This window comes from Bolinopsis microptera, chromosome 10 (genome assembly GCF_026151205.1).
Source record: "Bolinopsis microptera isolate Bmic1 chromosome 10, MBARI_Bmic_1.0, whole genome shotgun sequence".
Taxonomy (NCBI): Eukaryota; Metazoa; Ctenophora; class Tentaculata; order Lobata; family Bolinopsidae; genus Bolinopsis; species Bolinopsis microptera.
The window spans coordinates 5,455,449-5,478,056 of NC_087081.1; the positions used below are offsets into that span (position 1 = coordinate 5,455,449).

Consider the following 22,608-nt stretch of genomic DNA (forward strand, 5'->3'; position numbering starts at 1 on the left):
TTGTAATTGGCTAGCGAGGATTGAATACCTCTCTCTGATTGGCTGGTGCTGATCTCGTGACACGCTCAATTTGATCCGATTGGTGGGTGACAGAAGGAGGACTATTGACATCCTCAATATTGTGGTAACGAGCTGTATTATTGTGCCCTCTGTCTAGTCGCTGCAATTGTTAGATCATCACAAAAACTATCCCTGTGTGGCTGGATACATTAATAAGTAATACTGTCAAGTTATTCTTCAGACTCAGCAAGTTGGTGGTCAGTTCAATAATCTAAAAAAGTGAGTTTTTTCATGGGCTCGATTTAATTCCCGTCTAGATCAAACAGCAAAATAAACTAATAAGATTCAGATCTCCTTACGGGTAGAGTAATTAAGAGCAGTAACCAATTAAAGGGAGCAGCAGGAAGTAATGATTATTTGCATTACTACCCATGTTCTTACTGGGCACCAAACCCTATCGAGGCTGTTCTGTTGAGAGTACATGTCGACGGGCGTTACACGTAGCACGAGCCACCCGTTTACCTTAATTACTAATGGTTATTGCTTAGTTCAACCACAAGCTGACAAACCTTCCTACGGTAACGCGTCGGCAGGCGGTACCTCTAATGTCATTCTTTTAGTCCTCGTAACATAAGGATCAGACAGCAATTATATTTAAACAAAATTCCTATTAAAACCTTACTTGACAAGTTAAGGTTGATGTTGCCAGGACAACAAGGTTGATGTTTCCAGGACAACAATGTTGATGTTGCCAGGACAACAAGGATGTTGTTACCAGGACAACAAGGTTGATATTACCAGGGCAACAAGATTGATCTTGCCAGGACAACAAGGTTGATGTTGCCAGGACAACAAGGTTGTTGTTACCATGACAACAAGGTTGATATTGCTAGGGCAACAAAGTTGATGTTGCCAGGAAAACAAGGTTGAAGTTGCCAGGACAACAAGGTTGATGTTACCAGGACAACAAGGTTGTTGTTACGGCCAGCAAACAAAGCTGACAGCGTAAAACACAAGGGACTGATACCACTGTGCGATACATGAGTGACTTCAAATATATGCCGTCGACCTTACAAGCTTGTTGTACTTCAAATCAAGATGATTAATCCAGCACATCAGTCCTTGCATTGGGTATCGCATTATCAATATGCGATGTGAACGCTTGTTCAATTGTCCGGTCTATGACAAGCAATATCGTGATTAAATGTCCTCTCTGGAGTTTAACGACCATTTCATTTTGTCACGTGACTAGTTGTCAATCTGCAGAGTTCTAGAAACTTCCTACGGTCGAAGCTTACTTATACCTTTATCCGGTGTTATCTGCTACAAAATGTTATTCTCGCGAGTTATTTATCAATCGTTATTGTAGCGTAACTTAAAAAGACAGAAACCATCAGAAACGACCCAATCACGCAATTAATCACGAGCATCTCACACTATTCCCAATCTCCGAAAGTTACTACGTTATCAATGTCACGACTCACAAACTCTCGTGAAGCTTACAACTTTACTAATTACTACAGTGACTGTTTTATGTATATTGTATAAGTGTATGACGGTGCATATTGTGGGGGTGGTATAATTACAAGGGATATTATCACAGATTGTGGGGGTGGTATAATTAGAAGGGATATTATCACAGATTGTGGGGGTGGTATAATTACAAGGGATATTATCACAGATTGTGGAGGTGGTATAATTACAAGGGATATTATCACAGATTATGGGGTGGTATAATTACAAGGGATATTATCACAGATTGTGGGGGTGGTATAATTACAAGGGATATTATCACAGATTGTGGAGGTGGTATAAATATAATTACAAGGGATGTTATCACAGATTGTGGAGGTGGTATAATTACAAGGGATATTATCACAGATTGTGGGGGTGGTATAATTACAAGGGATATTATCACAGATTGTGGAGGTGGTATAATTACAAGGGATATTATCACAGATTATGGGGTGGTATAATTACAAGGGATATTATCACAGATTGTGGGGGTGGTATAATTACAAGGGATGTTATCACAGAATGTGGAGGTGGTATAATTACAAGGGATGTTATCACAGATTGTGGAGGTGGTATAATTACAAGGGATATTATCACAGATTGTGGGGGTGGTATAATTACAAGGGATATTATCACAGATTGTGGGGGTGGTATAAATTATAATTACAAGGGATATTATCACAGATTGTGGAACCTGATTATGACAAAACCTTAAACGTTACAAAGTTACAAGACGTTAAACCAGCAAAACCATTCTCAAAAGAATGATATCGAATGTAAGAGATAGCGAGTCCTGCAGTGGAACAAATCAGTTTATAACGATATCAAGGAGGACCCTGACCAAACCAAGATGTTGGAACTAGAAACCCTTACTATTGTTCACTCTCTTACCCCTTCTTAACATTATAGTGACTGAACCACGTGCAGGACCACGTGTGTTAATGCCACGTGTTAATGCCACGTGTTAATGCCACGTGCTTAGCCTAATAATCCACATGCTCTCCAAACCGTGTCTTCAGGGTATCTGTGTACCTTTTTGAAAAGAAATTGAGGAGTAATCCCGGCACTTTAGCTGCGGTTCTGGAGCGCTGGTGCTCTGTCATTGGTGGATTGGTTGGTGAGGAAGTCCGTTGATTGGCTACTGTGGTTAAAACGTTCAGCTAGTCTGCTGTTTCAGAATGAGCCCATCGCAATGTAATATCATTAGAGCCAGTCCACCTTATACGCTAGCTTTTTTAGTATTATTACATTGCTAAAACCATGATGCTATGAAAACGATAGTTACAACATACGAGTAAAACATGAACATTTTACAATTGGTGTAGAACGTTTTACAACAATTCTAATAAAATATTAATCACTTTATTAACATGAAAACCGCTATAAGCTTGAAGCTTCTTGATCAGCAAACTAACTGACAACTACAGAGTACAGGGAGGGGGGCCTGTATAATGTCGCAATAACATTAATTGTAAACATATTATGGCGGAGTTAAGTTTGTTCAAATGGCACACAGTAAACGTTAACTGAGCACACAAACCGTTACCATAAATGTCAAAATGTCGCGGGTTAGCTATCAAATCAGGTCTTTGTTTATTTTGAAACATCCGTCCTTGTACAATGTGCAATGTGCATGAAGTATGAACAGTATACAAAATAATGTTATTGCAAACAAGAAGTGTACCCGACGTAATGGTTTTAGTAAATCATGGTGGTTCTATTACCAGAAGCTCCCTCCGTGATCCCTCTGTGAACCCTCCCTGATCCCTCATCCCTCCGTGATCCCTCCCTGCTAGCTACACTCCAGGACTCCCTAAGTATTTAGTATATACATAATCATATATATTATATATACATAATCATAAAATAATAAATATCACCACAACAGACCTCGGTAGTCTTGAAGCTGTCACTGCGTGACTCAGAGCAAACCCACTTCGGTTGTAGTACTTCCGCGGGCAAACAAGGGACTTCCGAACCAGGTCCAAGCCTGGCCGGATAGTTGTCTCTGTACACTTGCACAGAGACGGGCCTAGGTTGAGTTCCTAGTGTGGGGTAATCCTAGGAGGTTACCCAAAAAGGGTTTCCCTATCCGGTCTTGTCGACTGTTCCACAAATTTGAAGATCCTCCAGAGGGGTTTACCAAATATCTTTATTCTAAGCTTCATGAGCTGGATGCACTTGAAAAGGATGGGATGTCACTGCTTCTCTTAAACAGTCTTCATAATCTTGCGTCTCGATGTTGACGTTGTTCGCCACGTCCATAGCTGGGCAGAGGCCATGATAGCCATCTGAAGGGCCAATGGGTATTTTTTGTGAAACTTGAATTCGAGATAGTAGTTGACCAACAAACTAGGACCAGTGACCAAACTTTTGAGGGGGTCCCGGACCCCGACCGCCAAACGGTGCGCGCAGGGCAGCACCGCCCATATTTGGTCCAAATTAGGCCCAATTTAGCCAAATACCCTGAACATACCCAAAACCCAGGTTTATGGTGCTCTTCTTGTAGCTAGTGGTCTTTTGAACTCGTATATCAAATTTTATCAAGATTGGACAAAAAATGACTGAGTTATGAGCCAAAAACCATATGCCAATTGTTGGGCATACGCACCAAATTTGGTAAATTTCGTCCCAAAAATTGGCCAAATATCAATATTTTTGGATGAGACTAACTTTATATGAAAGGTAGGCTTAAACTACATATTCTCTGTAAGTTATAGCTTTATATCTGTTTAAATGTGGATACTAAGGCGAAAATACCCCAAAAAATGAACAAAATTGGCCGTATCTTCGTTCGCGATATTCGCGGAATTGATTTCATCAATTTGGAAATAACTCAATCAGTTTTCAAAATTTTTACGTGAAATTTTCGGAATCGACTCTAAATCGCATTTCAACCTTATTCTAGGAAGCCGATTTTTAATTTAGGCCTCCAAAATAATATGGCGGCCAATTTCTGAATTTTGCCATGCAAATTGTTGTCATACCACCACTGGCAGGCCAGTACCACTACACCGTGTCATACCACCTGCAGCTAATAATTTTTCAAATCTCTGGATTTCGTTTTTTCTTTTGAACTAATTTGTGACTCAATAGTCAATATGCATGTGGTTACTTTTTGATTGTATAAAATCAGGTCCGTGATTTATATTTTATATGAACTATTATTACACATTACTGCCCTTTATTATACTTAAAACGTTATTGGAATGATTTAGGAAGGTGCTCCTGGTTACGGTTTAAAGTATCAAAATGAAGAAACGAAATTTAGGAGAAATATTTCCAACTGATATTAATCGATTCATTCATATTCTAAAACAAAAATTATTTAATTTAACGTCGTAACTCAAGTGAATCAAAAAGATAACCCCAAATTAATTGTAATTTATAAATTAGTTCATTACAAAAATCATAAACCGTTAATACTAAAATATTGTTTAGAGAAAGTTCACATTATGTCACAAGTGAAGTTTCACTAGCTAAATAAGTTTTATCTTATTTTTTAAATTGTTAACTCTTATAACACTATACGAAGCATGTGTATTATTATAGTCGACCGCATCAATAAGAGTTCATCGAACCGTAATGATTAAGTTAAAGTAATTAAAACCAGAAATTAATCTAATAGATTTTTGACGCTGTTTCGTTGAGTTCATTATAAAAATGTATATCGTTCATAGAATGTTCGCATGATGTCAGCAGTGAAGTCAGAAATGTCACTATCTTAATAAATTCTCATCCTGAGCTCCGTATCATTGTGTCTTTTCCTGGTTTCGTAAATCTGCAGGGACAGAATAATATGTTAAGGTGACCAACATATCACTTTCAGAAGTGGTGAATATTTGGGTTTTATCAGGTGGCAAATAAAAAGATAGCGTTTTTTATTTTTCTAGTATTAGGGTTTACCATGCCATTAAAAACTTGATCGTTTTATTTTAATGCCCAAAACCTAAAAATGACAAGGTACCGCGAGAGTTATTGTTGTTCGTTGGTACAGTGATGTTCCTTCAGGTGGGATATTAAGCTATTATCTATGACATGCCCTTCAAACTCAGCTAGAAGTTCCCATCTTTCCCTCAAATCTTGCATCATGGTGGCTGTCACTTCCTGAAAAAAATCATTAAAGATAATATGTAATTTCCTACAATCTTCAGCACAAACCATACCTCATATACTCATTTTGTTGGTATAACAAGATGAAATAAATAAACCCGCGATTAATTATTTAATAATTTACTACAGCTCATAATATTATCTTCACCTTATTATAGAACTCAGACAGTCGGAGGATTGCCCAGCGGTTGTCGCAGCCCCCCTCAGATTCTTCAGTTGGTACAGCATTGGTTGGTACAGCAGTGGTTGGTACAGCAGTGGTTGGTACAGCAGTGGTTGGTGCAGCCGTGGTAAGAATCCCAGTGGTTGGCTCGTGTGTGTGATCAGGACAGGTCAAGTTTAACTTCACAATGTTTCCATGTTTTTCGGTATCATCGGAAAGTAGCGTCTCCCACGAAAGATGGGTGTCAGTTTTAAGTGTTTCTTCAAAGCTGGAACAGATCCCTGACTTGTACATTTTGGCTACCTCTTGTTCGGTCAGTTCTCTTTTCAGGATGTTCAACTTTGTTATTTCACCTCCGAATGAGCGGCTACTAACAAACGAAGCCTCCATCTTGTAGGTGTAATGATATTGTCCGATAACGAGAGAGCCGGTTGTGACAGAGAACTTCCGTCCAGAGCACGACGAGGCAGTCCCACTCTGCACGCCATTGTAGAAGAGGGTCTTCTTCCCGCTGCTGTAAGACTGTAAGACCATGTAATGCAAATATGGTACCACTCTGAATGTACCGGAGTCTGACTCTTTGGAGTGTTGCCTAACAAGAGATAAGCCCAGCCAAGGTTATCAGAGAAAAGTATCTCATTGGCACTATCCATAGTCCAGTAATGAAGCCACGTTCCATATTGAGAAGTAGGACTCAATTGCTTTATCCATGTACAGATGGACAATTGTTCCTCCAGTGGGGACATGTCCGGGGCAATCATTATATAACTTGAGGTATCATAAAAAGAAAGATCATCACCAAACTTAAGAGCAACGTGGGGTTTGTCCGAGATCACAGCTGTCAGAAAGAGGAGTATTAGAAGCGAGGTTCTGTACGCAGTCATGTTTTAGGTGCAGGTTGTTCGTACTAGTGGTCAGGATTCAGGAAGATGTATGACTTGTTTCCTTAAAACTTTATTATCGTTAATTATTTAAAAATATATCATTATGTCTGGTAATGATGTCTAAGTTACTTATTGATCAGTGATTTGAGATCGTTGTTAAACTGCAGGTCCTTATCAAAAATCAAATCGTCAATTAGCATGCTGTTCAACAAACGTGATGAAATAATCACTGATCCTTAGTCAATGGCAGATCTTCTACAAGAGCAATTTAGCTCTGTTTTCAGTGATCCAGATGTTCAAATTCCCCAGTTCATGGCAGCAGATATAACGCAGCCACTAACTGACGAAGATTTTGTTATTTCTGATGAAGACATCATATCGGCTATTTCTGCAATCTCGCCCGAGTCGGGTTGTGGACCAGATGGAGTGCCAGTAGTTTGTCTCTCAAGACATGAGCTCAAGAACTGTGGCAACCCATTAAACTTATCTGGACGGAATCATACACTCTGGGACTTGTACCCAAATTCTATAAGGAGACACACATTTATCCTCTCTACCAAAAGGGAAACCGGGCACATGCAGTGAACTACCGTCCCGTTGCCCTCACCTCACACATCATCAAGATCTATGAGCGCATTCTACGGAGCACCATGGTCAAGTACTTAGATGAAAATGAAATCTTGTGTGATAATCAACATGGATTTCGTTCGAGAAGGAGCTGTTTGACTCAGCTTCTTAGCCACTTCGACCACATCGAATGAGAGGCCTTTTGAGTGGGTCAGATACTGATGCAACATATTTAGACTTTGCGAAGGCCTTCGACAAGGTGGATCTCATTGATAAATTGCAAAAGTATGGATTTAACGGAAGGATTCTTTGTATAACGTTGCGACCCCCACGGTCGTTTCACTATGGTGATGATACCCTGACGATACAGGGGGAGCCGCGCACTTCTTGCGCGGCGGGTCATACAACGTATGACAAAGGATTCTTAAGTGGCTGGAGTCATTTCTGTCGGACCGTCATCAACATGTTGTTCCGAACGGGGTGTCTTCCTTCGCGGCCTTGGTTATCAGTGGAGTCCCCCAAGGAACCGTTCTTGGACCCCTCCTTTTTATACTCTTCATAAATGACATGAAGCTTTGTGTGACTGGTTCAATTATAAGATTCTTTGCTGATGACACCCGTATACTGAAGCACATATATACAGAACAGGATGTTATCGTTCTTCAGCAAGATCTTGACCATGTCAATGTCATTGCATGGGCCAAACGTAATAATATGGTTTTACATGAGGATAAGTTTGAGCTCCTAGTTCACCGGGGGAATCCTAACAAGAGTCTGTATGAGCTGCCTTTTGTATGTCAAACACAAACATACTTAATGTGTCAGGCGGTAATATGCTCTATCCTACAGACCAAGTTAAGGATATTGGAGTTATAGTGTCTTCTGATAGTGATATGTTGTAGGTTTACAACCTACCAGGACGCGCGCCGAGTTCAATATATGGAACAGATATTTTACGAGTATCACCCGTTAACTGATATGTCGTGGTCACATCATGTCAGTTCTATGGCATCTCGAGCTAGAAAAGTTGCAGCCTGGGTGCTCAGTGCGTTATCAAGTGCAGAAATAGAATAACAATGTTGACACTTTACAAATCACTTATCCGAAGTCATTTAGAGTACTGCTGCCCTCTGTGGAATACCAGTAAAATCTCAGACATCCAACAGATTGATTAAGGAGTACAGCGTACTTTCACCTCAAGAATTTGGGGTGTTCAACAATATTTTGACTATTGGCAGCGGCTCAAAGCACTAAATCTAATGTCGATGCAAAGGAGGTGAGAGCGTTATATTATCATCCACATGTGTAAAATCTTACATCAACGCTGCCCAAATGACCTTGGGATTCTTTTTTCTACTCCATCAAGACACGGAATCAAGGCCACCATTCCAAGTCTCAGCAAGAGCAGTACTCAACGTCAACAGTCATTGTATGATGGTTCATTTGCAGTAATGGGGCCACGTTTATGGAACACCATTCCATCAGATCTTCACCTCATTGAAGACCCACTGCTGTTCAAAGCAAAACTATCAGCATTTCTTAAACCGTTTCCAGATAACCCACCTGTGAGCAATTACAGCTGTCCTAATGGAAATTCTTTGCTGGACTGGAGTATGAATAAGGCAGCAGCGATGCTGCAAGGGCGGTCGATTTATTTGATGACCCAGTAGAGGAATCTACGAATCTCTCCAAAGTCCAAAGTCCAGGGCATCTGTTCAATTTTTATAGCGGCCTGTCTTGACTGCTTTCCAATGGTCTTGTATCACGTTGCAACCCCGACGGTCGTTTCACTATGTGAAACTGTATCGTCCTGACGATACAGGGGGAGCCGCGCACTCGTGCGCGGCGGGTCATACAACGTATGACAACAATGGTCATCAGTCATACTTCTTATAATTATATCGATTCTTTAAAGCAACGTAATATGTCATTCGTCACCTTATAATTATATCAACGTGAACATTGCGCACATCCTATTTAAACAAATTGTGTCTTTGGCTCCATTAATAAAGTCTGCCATAAAACTACCATTATACTCAAATTATGATGTCATAAAATGGCAATTAAGTTATTCAGTTTAACTTTAACTGAGATTAAGAAATGTTGATGTACAAGCTAGCAGCGCGTCATGAATTGGTCAAAAAATTAAACTTTAAAAATAATGATTCTGAGGATGAAATAAACAACAGTATTCAGTCCATATCATATATTAATAATAATATATTATATTGGAGAACTGAGAAATAAAATTAACGTAGAGCTTTTAAAAGAACTGCATAAGCAGTGGGTACTCCTGCTTAATTGATACGAACATTGGCGATTATTGGACACTGACGTTGAGGGCCTAACAATGAACACACGTATTATGAGACGATATAGAAATATCTATACACCTGGCAACGGGAAAAAACATTGAAAACCGACCAAAAACCAACCCTCACAAATGGAATTGAAACCTCGCCAATTTCAGCAGGGTTTTAAAAACAAGGATAGGAATAGAATATAGCATCCTTAAAATTGTGATTAATGCATTATATTTTCAATAATTAACGTCGGAAGTGAGCTAAAATAAACGTTAGAATAACTAGCAGGAAGTGGGGATGGCGCAAGAATGGCTAGCAGGGCTGTTACTGTTAGCAGTTGCAAAAACATTATCATGGTTTAAGGTTACTGAATAGTGAATACTGATAATTTTTAAGTATGATTTTTATTTTAACTTAAACCCTAATTGTTTAATTATTACTTGTCAGTTTAAATTAACAAGAAGAGGACCCAATCATTGGTAGTCAAACGGTAGCTATTAGCTAATTTTCTTGACCGAATACAGTTAAACCCTAATTAAAATTGAACAAAATGCCGAACGTTACAGAAAAATCTATAATACATTAAATTGGGGTTATAACAACTGTAAGGTAACAAACCAAGCAATTATAAAATGACCCTGCCCTTCAATCACGATGCTGATTGTTGTTGCAAGGGAACTTGCCGGTAGACAGTGGACACGTCATAACGATACAGTCCAATAAAACTAAGGGTGCCTTCTGATATCTGGACCTCAGACCGCTGCTTATATAATATTCGTAACTCTCCTCAATCCCGCCTCCACAGGGCTCTCTGACTACAGCAGTCTTACCGGCGCAGCTTGTTTCACAAGGCCTCCCCACACCATGTCAACTTATTAGCCTATTTCAAACCACCGCGGTGCGTTTATTAGTAGAGGCTCTTACGGGCATTGTCTGCTCGATACGTTAGGGACCCCAGATACACCTTACTAGACGTATTTTTGACCGTAGAATCGATTGAAAGTGGTTTCAAGATGATTGGACTGATTGTTCTGGGGTAAAATCGCAAAAAACCGATTTTTGGGCCAAAAATAGGCCAAAAAACCATGTTTTTTGATATTTTGAGCAAGTTAATTTTGTTGGCATGTCGGCAAAACTTGCATAAAGATAGCTAAAAGACAGCCGCACAAGATTGTATAAAAATAAAACAAATCCCTCTATTTGTTCTGAGGTAAAAATCCAAAAAAGTGGTAAAAATTTTGACTTTTTTGCTTGAAGTTTGAATAATTTTTTGCAGTTGTATTAAATCAACCCAAAAATAGTCACATCGTGTTTGCCTAAATTTTTCATTTCCGAGAAGTACCCACTTCATATACTTTATCGAAGTTTGAATATTTTCACTCCGCAAGCGTTTTTGCCAAATTTTCGACGCGCACTACGCGCAAAATCATTTAGTTGTTATCAATTGGCACCCGCGCGTTCATCATAAATTTCAAACAGCTATAACTCAGCGAGATTATGTCCGTTCTAGCTCATATTTTCACACTAAATAGAAAATAATGTGATCTTATTGCTGACAAAATATGAATATAATTAATCTATTTGCCTTAGAGTAATAGACTGTCAAAGTTTAAAACGCGCATTGGTAAAGGACGTGACTAATAAGGCCAAATTTATACTTCTTAACATATTATCGATCCTTAGACATCATACTATTGTGTCCAATTAGCGGTTAGGTCTCTAAACTCGTAGCAGAAAACACGTCTTTTTGCCCGTAAGAGCCTCTACTATATTGATAAAAGCTCTTTGTTTCTTGAATAATGCTTCAACACGTGCAAATTCTTAGAGCGCATGTTCACTAATGAAAACGCTAACAATTTTTGTTCGGATTCTAGGGCCGAAGGGCAGAATTCGGTTCCGAGAAAGTTAGTTTAACAAAAGGTACAGTGGAGCTGCACGTGCCTGCTTCACTTCTTTACCTTAGATGGCAAGTACGTACGGTACAGGGCTTTAAGTACGTACGGTACAGCTACTTTTAAAGGTACGTACCGTACAGGCACTGTAAGGTACAATTTTTTTTCAAATTTTTAGAATCAACTTCAGTGAATTACTTGCAATTTCTGATTAGTATTATCATCATAATTTTTGAGATAGAAGTCGAAAATTAACACAGTGGTTAAAACAATAAAAGATTTTTTTCACAGGGTGAGAATCCTTGTCAGGTTTTACTGGTTCTTCCAGGGCTCATGTCTGTCCGCATTGCACTTTGTGGCGAGGCAGCATTAGTGTCTATAAAAGAATCTTGTGCCTAGCGAGGGGACTCGCAATGCCATGGTGGGCTATGAATACACCAGTTTAACTCACGAGGCAACTCGCAAAAGCCATGGTGGGCCTTGAATACGCCAGCTTCTCTGGTTACTATAGAGCCGACAGCGCTAGTGGGCCCCCTTATGTACCAGGACTCTACCGGCAACGATCGACTAACGCTCTAGATATAAGCAAAGATTGGCGCGCAGTCATAAACAAATAAACAGCGGGTGCGCGCACAGAACTGCTTCCCGCTAGCACCAATAACACTCACCTGACTCCCATGTGACACTAACCTCACGCCGCGGTGCGGTAATTCGATCATGACAAGCCAAACCGGATTAAGTTAGTTAGTTAATATAGCCGTTCTGCTTGCCAGTCTCTACATTAATTAGCCCGCTGGGTTTTGCTGCCCCCCTGTTTGCAAATTTGCCGCCCCCTCGGAGAGTGTAATGGGAGTATCGCTACAATGTGGGAGTGTAATGGGAGTATCGCTACAATGTGGGAGTGTAATGGGAGTATCGCTACAATGTGGGAGTGTAATGGGAGTATCGCTACAATATGGGAGTGTAATGGGAGTATCGCTACAATGTGGGAGTGTAATGGGAGTATCGCTACAATATGGGAGTGTAATGGGAGTATCGCTACATTGTGGGAGTGTAATGGGAGTATCGCTACATTGTGGGAGTGTTATGGGAGTAATGTATAGTATAAGTTACCACACCAAACGTGTGTAATGTGTGTAATGGCATAAATGGACCCTGGATCAGAACCTGTATTTCCTTTGTCGTACATTATGATCCCTGCTCCTGTTATTTCTGGACTGAGTGAGAGTCCACCTCACGTGACGTCACAAACCCTCACGTTTTAGCTCAGCCACCAAAAGGCAGATAGTATCAATACAGTTCCACCTAACACACTATCCAAACGTTAGCACACCCGCAACCGCCATTAGCAACCTACGTCTCACCAAGTCTCAAGAGCCAGCATTACTCAGCACGGGCGTCATCCTTTCATGGTATGGTGTTGAGCGGCCAGGGTAACCACCCAGAACTTCCCTAGGGACCAAGTTAGTAAATCTTCGGAGGTGCAACCCCGATTCGGCTGATACCTTAGCAGGTATTATCATCCAGTGGCCCTCAGGGAAGGGGCTTAATGCAGATGGATGGACTCCAGTAGGACGCTCCCCAAGTGGAGGGTCGCCACCTCTATATGACGGTGGTCAGTGGGTGTCGCGACAAAAAAAAAAAAAAAAAAAAAAAAAAAAAAAAAAAAATAAAAGATTTAAGAGGAAAATTTGTGTACTGGATCGCTCTTAACCGGTACTACACTAAGTCTACTACTTGTAATTATCGTTAAACTCAAAGCTTCATCCTTTTGTTGCAGTATACGAACACCAGCTTTTCAGCTAGCTCAGGTCGCAACCTTAATCTACGCTTGTCCATAATATACTCGTAATCTCTAAAATTGGTCTCACAAATTGACGAAAACACTGAATACTATTTGGGCCAACTGTTTAAGCAGAAAAAGTTCTCCTCAAAAATATTTCCAGTATATTGACGGATTAATAAGCTTCATAGGTTCTGATTCCGCATCAGTGTAGGGTTTTACCCTTTCTCTGTCGCACGTACCGTCTAGTTTTGTTTCCATTGCTATCAACTGGATTCAACCTTTCAGCCTACTTTATTAAGTACGTACCGTACAGCTTATTTAAAGGTACGTACCGTACGAACTTACCATCTTAGTTCTTTACTCACCAGTTGGTGTTATGAGGTCTAGGAACAAACACAGGCTCATGAACTAATAAATCCGTAAATGTTTTCACCATTTATTTAGTCTGACTACCTCTTCAAGGGAAATTTAAGATTTATTCCAAACAATAACAGTGCAGGTGGTAAAGTTAACGTGTTTCTTTATCAGCCATCTGACCGCGGTTTACTCTCCAGTTCAATGGAGTTAATTTCATCCTGCTGGATGAAATTTCTATTCAAGTAATGCTTTTCAACTCCAGGACTGTTAATGTGTTGTTCCACTAAATTAACACGACCATCTTGAGAATGACCTGATCAATCTTCGCCGTCTGGATATGAAGAAAATCATTGTGTTAAAAATCTTACTACTATCCGATAGATCCTTGCTAGGATTGGCTCTAACTTATCTGCAAGACATGTTCAGATACTTACAAAATAGTCACTCATTGAAACTTATTATCCTATCTTTCAAATTCTAAGTTTAGTGGCCTGAGTGTTGTCTGTGAGAGCGAGGTAGCACTAGCAGTGGCAGGGAAATTTAAGAGATTTGCTCTTCCGGAAACGCCAAGCAGAGGAGAGGACGGTGTCGTCAGATTTTTTCTGCTGTAGATATATCCGTCAGAATCAAGCACCTGTTGACATCATCTGAAACCATTGAGGAACTTGGAGAAGGAATGCATGACTGTTGATAGAATGTGATACTACTACCTTCTATCTTCTAGTATATACAGCAGGGTGTCATAATTATTGGCGGGTAGAAGATTTTGCGGAAAATTTTAGCTTACCCAAGCTTTCAGAAATGATCAATCTGAGGGTCAGTTTCTGACACCCTGCTGTATACCTAAGACCACTTGATCGGCTCATTCCCCTTGCATGCCTTTGGCACTTACATCCCCTTTAGCAAGAGCTACTGTCTCTTATGTGATCTACGAGTCGAGCTGTCAGATCATGTTTACTTCTTAATCATAATGTACAGTTTCCTAATCCAAAGTCTCCTGCAGTGATCAACCGAGGGGGAGGGGCTTTTCCAAATGGGGAAATTTTGCTAAATTGTAGCTTTTGTACCTTATATAAGCTTATATGGTTCGGTTTTAAAGGTACGTACCGTACAGTCATTTTTAAAGGTACGTACCGTAAGTACTTCTTTTCTTAGTTTTTACTTTATGCTAACAACAGTGAAAAAGAGGAATGAAATTTTACAAAACTTTCAGGAAATTTAAATTTGACCCATATCTATAATTAGTATATTCTCTAAAATTCTGACACGAATTACGTAAGTTATTAACTAGGGTTGCTTGTGGGCAGTTACTTGTGGGCAACCCTGTATAACAATTTATGATAGTATACTGAGTTACACGATAACAGTAAAAGAGAATGTTAATTCATTGATTCTTGGTTCTAATTGTCCGCATGTATTATCTTATTATAAATATTCTTCACTTAAAATTACAAATAATAAAAGTGCTAAAAGTCACTCCAGCAATTATCAACACGACGTGCTGACACGAAACTAAACACGTGGTAAACACGTGGTAAATACTCCTCGCATTAGAACATTGTCCAGTAAAACATGATGTTCAACTCTTTTTAATTAACTGATTAACTAATTAACTAATTAACCACAACATCTATGCTATGATTAAACACCCGCCCACATAACTGTCGATTATTCCGAATTAAACTAGTTCGGTTATGGAATAATTGTGTGTAGCTGGATCAACTCAGTTCTTCTCACTTAACTGTAGGGATATATATTACATGTTTTAAACAATCCATCTCCAGGTCTAGGGATAGTGGACCTTTACTGATCGTTGAAATTCGACATCTAGCGTCATCCAGCGTCATCTAGCGTCATCTAGCGTCATCTAGCGTCATCCAGCGTGTCATCCAGCGTCATCTAGCGTCATCCAGCGTCATCTAGCGTCACCATAACCCTCTAACTCTCTAATGTGCTGAAACCCTAACCCTAACGAGAAATTAGACCAACTTCCTAAGTCCTGACGCGGCGACATCTATCGCTTAATAGGATTGGGCGACATCTGTCCGACAGCGACATTTGTCCGACTCAGAAAATAGGTTATTTGGACAATAGTTTATGTCGGATCCTACCGTACGATTTTCTCAAAACTTTCCACAAAGTATGGTGGTTATAGGACGAATAATTTGTGTAAGTTTGAGCGAGTTTCTATGTGCCAAGTTTAAGATATTACCTTAAACACAAAACATATAACCAATTCGGTGGTTTTCAGTGGTTCCAAAGCATATATCTGGAGATCTAACGATACGATTTTCTTGAAACTTTCTAGTTAGTAAGATAGCTTTAAGACAAATAATTTGTGCAAGTTTGGATAAATTTTCTATGTGCCAAATTTGAGATATCACTTCAAAAACACGAAAATAGTGCTGTCGGACAGATGTCGCTGTCGGACAGATGTCGTGTTACCCTTAATAGCGCTAGACAGCACTAGACAGCGCTAGATGTCGCCCACAAAAAGGCCAGTAATTCTGTGCAAATAGCGCTAGCTGTCGCCTGGCGACAGTGTCGTGTAACTAGCGTCATCTAGCGTCACCTAGCGTCATCTAACGTTAGATGACGCTAGATGACGCTAAATGACGCTAGATGACGCTAAATGAAACTAGATGACGCTAAATGAAACTAGATGACGCTAAATGACGCTAAATGAAACTAGATGACGCTAGATGACGCTAAATGAAACTAGATGACGCTAGATTACGCTAGATTACGCTAGATTACGCTAAATGTCGAATTTCAACAATAAGTTAAGGTCCGGGATAGTAAGTGTATCAGTGTGTTTAATTGCTTTGATTGTCAGCTGATTTTATAATTTTCCTTTATAGGAAATCTTTCTCGTGTTTCATGATGGTTTCGCGATACAGGTGCTAAAATCTGATTCTTTAAACTCGTTCCTTTTCTTTCGTTAGATTGGGTTCACCTTTCCAGAACCTTTTCCTGAAATTATAAGTTGATAATTAAGTTAATATACTTACATTGATATCATAACTCAACTGAAACTTATTTCAAATATATAACTACTAACTAACATAATTTAATATACATTTAATAAAAAATGTTGGAAAAGCAATTTAAAGCTAATTAGTTAGAACAAGAGTGATTGGTTTGATTTTTGAAGCTCATTAATTAAATTACAGTCAATTACAGTTAATTTAGTTATTGATTATCAAGTGATGTAATAATGTTCAGGATAGTAATTTGATCTGTTTTTGATGGTTATAGTAATTATAGTTGGCATTGTTCCCGTGTCGCTAGAAATACTTCTAACTTTGAGTATTGAACCATCTCAGTGAGTAGATGCATATTTGTATGTCAATGTATTGTTTTTGTATATTAGAGCTTTAGCAGACCGTTGGTCTGCACGGAGCCCCACAGTTTCAATTCCTTGTTTAACTAGCCGTACAGCAAGGATATCCACTGTGTTCATCAGGTTAGGCACATAACCAACACTACCCTGCCAAAGTCAGCTATATACTATGGTTTTCTCGAAAGTATTTCCTTGTATTTGACTTACGTCAAGAAAGTACTGTTACTTTCGGTTCAGATGTTATACAAGTGTTATTGCACTGCTTTTGTTTTCAGTCAATCAATGACAATACTTTTAAACCCCCCCCCCCCCCCCCCCCCGATTGCAATTTTAATTAATTTTAATTGCTCACTTGATCGCATGGATCCCTTCTTTTTCTTGCCGCTAGTCTCGGCAACTATTGGTATTTCTTCTGTCTTACTCTCCTCTCCGAACCCAAATAATCCTCCGATCGCCGAGAAAATACCTGCAAAATTCATTGTGATGGTCCTCAGTAAGTCAGTATACTTATATACGCTTATTAATTATCAGAACAAGCTGAAAGGTGTGAAGGCACCTAGTGAGCCAATTTTATTTGAATGTTCACGTCGAATACATAAAAAGTGTAACTAAAAGGTGAAGTAGTAGCCGGCAGTATAGTGTTGAAACTCATTTATATATGTACTTATGTAGTACTAAAGTATTATTAGTATATTAAAACTCATTAGTTGTGGTATACTCACCCCCAGTAGTTTCAGTAACTGTGTCCCCCGCTTTCTCCATCAAAGTCTTTTCTCTTCTCATTTGCTTTCTCTGGAAGGTGACTTGTTGAACACGGTGGTGTTTACAAAATGTTAAATAGTTAAATGTACAGTTGTGTATGATTCATTAGATCTAACGGGCACAATTCTGTCCGAATCTTGAGATCAAGAATCAATCTAAAATTTGGTCAGGATCATGATCAATTCTTCAATAGCTGTTTTTGTTTATTTGCATGTTTTTGGGACACCCACTCTACCTCAATACCTAAGTAAAAAAGCTGCTGACGTTTAATGGGCTGACGTTCAAGGTCCCTTTGGTGCAGGGATAGAGCGTGTACCTCAACTGTGTTCTGGGCCAAGTTCAGGTACACACTCCAAAAGGATTTAGTCTGACCGTTATCAGGAGAATAGACAAGGTCAAAACATTCTCCCGGAACGTTGGTTAACAAGACCATCACCCCCCCCCCTCCAATGTCCAATCTGTTGAATATATCATGGCTGGAATGGGAACTTATAGTGCGAGTGGTGGTATCCTATTTGCGAATAATGCCTTTATTGGTCGTTTGTATAACATAGGTAGGTAAAAATAATAATTGTATGATTACCTGTTATTTTGCGATTGATATTTTGTCCACTATGATTGTTACAATTGAACTTAAGAAGCATAAGATAATGTGATTGTGATGTGATAGAAATTCACAGCAGATATCTGGCGTATGATATATTCTTTTCTATTTCACAGTACGTGCTTTGCGCTTGGGATAATAGATTTAAGGCGGGATATTATGTTATTGGTATTGAATTAATCCTATTGATTGATTGCACGCACCGTATAACACGTGTCATTGAATTTGACATTGCACTAACTGATTTAGTAATTAGTGATCTCGTTCTGACGCTATGTATGTCAGAAAACTCTTTTTAGCTAAATGTCATTCAGAGTTTGTTAAATGAACTTATAAGAGTTTATCACGACTTTGTTTTTGTCGGCAGGATATGCTTTATAGTTCCGATATGGTGAGTTTTATTGGTAATGGTGGTTAGTGCCGATTTTAGCTTCTCCTCGGCTGGAGTTATAATTATAAAGTCCGGATAGCAACCGGAAGCAAAGGTAGTTGACCGTGCTACAAGATCAACAGAAAGGCTACGAGATCCCCCCTAGGGAGAAAGTGACTACCATGATCAGGCGTAAAGTTTCTGCTCGATACGTTAGGCCAGGGACCCCAGATACTACGTATTTTTTCCCGTATGATTTATTGAAAGTGGTTATGATTAGACTGAGTTTACCCGGTTAAAACCCAATTTTCGGTCGAAAAATAGGCCACAAACCCATGTTTTTTTTTATTTTGAGCAAGTTAATTTCGTTGGCATTTCAGCAAAATTTACATAAAAGTGTATTAGAACTAGCTTCACAAAATAGTATCAATATTGTGCTAATATTTCAGGATTTTCCCGGTCAAAAATCCAATCAAATGGTCGATATACAGTGTGGTTATAACCGGAGTGAAATATAAGCTCATACTCCCTCCGTAATTAATAGCTGTTTGCTAGTGGAACACAAGGAAACGTTTGCGGAGGTTACAATTTTCAGAAAGACCTTTGTACTGCTCCTACTGTTCAAGTTTGTAATCTTAACGAGCCCTTTGTTACATATGAAAGATGCAGAGCGTTTCGTATTACGAACGTGTGATAATGTGAAGTGTACACCGGGTCATGCGGTTATATTATAGTAACTTAGTTATAAGTTTAGTCGTCCTCACCCACCTATGTTATTATCAGTTTGTTATGATTGAACAATATTACTTTGGTAAGAATTACAGTTGTATTTTGTTTGCCGTATTTAAGCTTTAATTTTTTCCGTTCACCCTTTTGTAAAAAGGCAATAGTGAAAGGTTACGAATGGACGTTTTTGCAGAAAAACGTGGATTTTAGAGAACGAGATAGGTGGGTTTAAATATGTCGTGTGTCCTTCCGTTAGTTACCATGTCAATTAACTAGTGCGCAGTGCAGCGCGCGAGTATTGCTTGCGGAGATGTGATGTAGGTATATAGATAGCCTAGCTGTCAATGAATGCGAGGCGCGAGTGTATTTTAATGTATACTATTTAATGTATAGTATTAGGTAATAAGCCCAATTTGTACGTGGCATGCGTAGTATAGTGTATAACTGATGTGCATCAATATTATTTTTATGAAGTGAGCTGATTGGAGCCTATATTTATAGTTATAGTGAATGGAAATCTAGCGTCCGCCAAAACAAAACAACGGGCGCAATTCTTGTTGACTGATCAGATTCAAGGAATTGGGTTCATCAAGTTAAAATAAACTGTGAATCGCTGACACGCGAATAGAGATATTCAAAAACCATTACTTTGTTATATCTTTAGTTACCATGGAAACTACTATGCAGTTACCTTGTTCATAGCAGCTATGACTTGTTTCAGTCTCCTTCTCTTTGTTGTCTCCAGGACACAATATACCACCAGCAAAATTATCAGTATAATTAGAAATGTACCGCCTCCAGCGCCGGCGTATATAAATATCATTGGTAACTGCTCTGACGTCACTGTAACATAAAATAGGTGTGACGTCACTGTAACATAAACACATGTTGTAGCGGAGCAAGGCGACCCTATGACTCGTGTTTAGCTACTGTTGTTAGACAAAGAAAAATAAGTCTTGATAGATTTAATTGATTAAATAAAATTGATTAAGTAAATATGGCAGAAATTTGTAAAAAATATGCCAGAAATATGTTGGAAATATGTCAGAAATGTGTTAGAAATACCGTTGAAAGTGACATTTGTTTTGTTCACCTCCTCTTCTGTGGATACTGAGATCGACTGCGGCCACTCTGAGATATGTGGGATCATTAAAATATCTACGGTGTTTTAATGGTCGAATTTCCAGTTATTCAGGTATTGCTTCATCTTTTCTATATCATATAAGTATTATCATCAAACTAAAATAACCGAAAGTTGGAACGGAGATTTGTTTTCATTTTTGTATAAATATAAATACCTTTTCTATTATTTTTTAATCAACACTTGTTCATCATTTATAATTATATAAATTTATATAAATTAACACAAAATAGTTTCTAAAACTCTCATTTTCTAAAACACTAACTAATGTCTCTAAATCACTAACTGACTTGTGACTCTCTCCGAGTTGCAATTATCAATCTGACAGCAATATAAACACTGAGTTTCGTTACTTCCAGCAGGGGTTTCACATCTTTTCCACGTTTCGTTTATCAGGCCAAAACAAAACTCCCTCCCTAGACATCCTCTGGGGGGTTAATTACTAGGCAACCGTTACTAGCATTACATACTTAGCCTTGCATAGCCTCGAATTAAGATAGACTGTTGGTTGCTAAGCAATCTTACCTAGCGTCAAATTTAGATAGACTGTTGGTTGCTAGGTAACCTTACCTTGCCTCGAATTTAGATAGACTGTTGGTTGCTAGGTAACCTTACCTTGCCTCAAATTTAGATAGACTGTTGGTTTCTAGGTAACCTTACCTTGCCTCGAATTTAGATAGACTGTTGGTTGCTAGGTAACCTTACCTTGCCTCAAATTTAGATAGACTGTTAGTTGCTAGGTAACCTTACCTTGCCTCGAATTTAGATAGACTGTTGGTTGCTAGGTAACCTTACCTTGCCTCAAATTTAGATAGACTGTTGGTTGCTAGGTAACCTTACCTTGCCTCAAATTTAGATAGACTGTTGGTTGCTAGGTAACCTTACCTTGCCTCAAATTTAGATAGACTGTTGGTTGCTAGGTAACCTTACCTTGCCTCAAATTTAGACAGACTGTTGGTTTCTAGGTAACCTTACCTTGCCTCGAATTTAGATAGACTGTTGGTTTCTAGGTAACCTTACCTTGCCTCGAATTTAGATAGACTGTTGGTTGCTAGGTAACCTTACCTTGCCTCAAATTTAGATAGACTGTTGGTTGCTAGGTAACCTTACCTTGCCTCAAATTTAGATAGACTGTTGGTTGCTAGGTAACCTTACCTTGCCTCAAATTTAGATAGACTGTTGGTTGCTAGGTAACCTTACCTTGCCTCAAATTTAGACAGACTGTTGGTTTCTAGGTAACCTTACCTTGCCTCAAATTTAGATAGACTGTTGGTTGCTAGGTAACAGACATCATCCAGCCCTGTGCATGTCTGAACTTGGCACTCTGCCAATGAACTTGTACAGTTAATTTTGTCGGGAGAAGGAGCTTGTTTCCAGCACGTGCTCACTGTTTCAATCACTGTGTAAGAGAGGTGTTACTCAGGTTTAATAGAAATCATGATTATGAAATTTAATTGTAATGTGATGATGTAAAACTAAACGTGTCTATTATTTATTTGATTTTCTGATTTTCTGGATTGTTGTACTTGTCTAATGTCTTGTGATTGTGAGAGCTGGTTAGTTTTTAGGGTTGTGAATCATCTTCACTGTGCCGATACGGTATTATCGTTATTATTGTGGTATGATTACCGTACTTATAATGGTGAATCACTTGTGCAGCCGTTAACAGTAACTGTGTAATGGCTAAAAAGTAGGCGTGGCAGGTACAACTGTCTAGTAATCTGTGAGCTTGTGCTGTTTATACTTAGTTACAATAGTATAGCGCGTAGTGGGGTTTTACGAATTTGCATTTGTTTATATCATAGTTGACGCGCTTAAAAATATTGTTTAAGTACTATAACCAATTGAGGGTTGTATAACGCACACATGGGCGAGAAAGCGGTAAGAACAAGGAAAGAAACCAAGTAGTCAAATATCCCCTCCCTCATGACAGACAACTGTTGCTATAGTGGTATAGCAACGATTTTTATAGCAACAAGGCCGACTGATAACTAAAGCAATTAATGAAAACCATGTATACAGCAATATGTAGAATGTATTACCAGGGTAAGGTGGTGTAGGACTAGACACATGTACCGGGAC

The 22,608-nt window shown here is 39.0% G+C and overlaps 1 protein-coding gene across 1 annotated transcript in view; it reads left to right on the plus strand.

Annotated features, from left to right (window-relative positions):
- The first annotated feature begins 15,908 nt into the window (after positions 1-15,908).
- Positions 15,909-22,608, plus strand: part of LOC134822315 (uncharacterized) — a 36,979-nt gene continuing 30,279 nt past the window's right edge. Inside the window, exon 1 of the mRNA XM_063833298.1 lies at positions 15,909-15,919. The gene's annotated coding sequence lies outside the window, so the exon portion shown is untranslated. The remainder of the gene's footprint in view (positions 15,920-22,608) is intronic.